The following is a 289-nucleotide window of genomic DNA, read 5'->3' on the forward strand; positions in this document are numbered from 1 at the left end:
ATGAAAAACGAACGTAAGAAGCATTATAAACCGGCAAAGGAAGCAGTCCATTAACACAAACATAAAAAAAAATCTCCAATTATCCACCTCAGCGACAACGATGTTCTTTAGAGAGAGAGAAAAAAAAATGTCTGAAGCCCAAATGTGCGAAAATCGGCAAGAATTGTGTGCACAGGATTTAAGCAAACGGGGCTTCACCTCCACTGTCAACATCATGTCAGAAAATTCGTTTACACAAACACCACCGCCATTAATGACCGAGAAATACCCTGCGGCGCTTAAAGGTAGG

The sequence above is a fragment of the Penaeus monodon genome, chromosome 19 (assembly GCF_015228065.2).
Source record: "Penaeus monodon isolate SGIC_2016 chromosome 19, NSTDA_Pmon_1, whole genome shotgun sequence".
Taxonomy (NCBI): Eukaryota; Metazoa; Arthropoda; class Malacostraca; order Decapoda; family Penaeidae; genus Penaeus; species Penaeus monodon.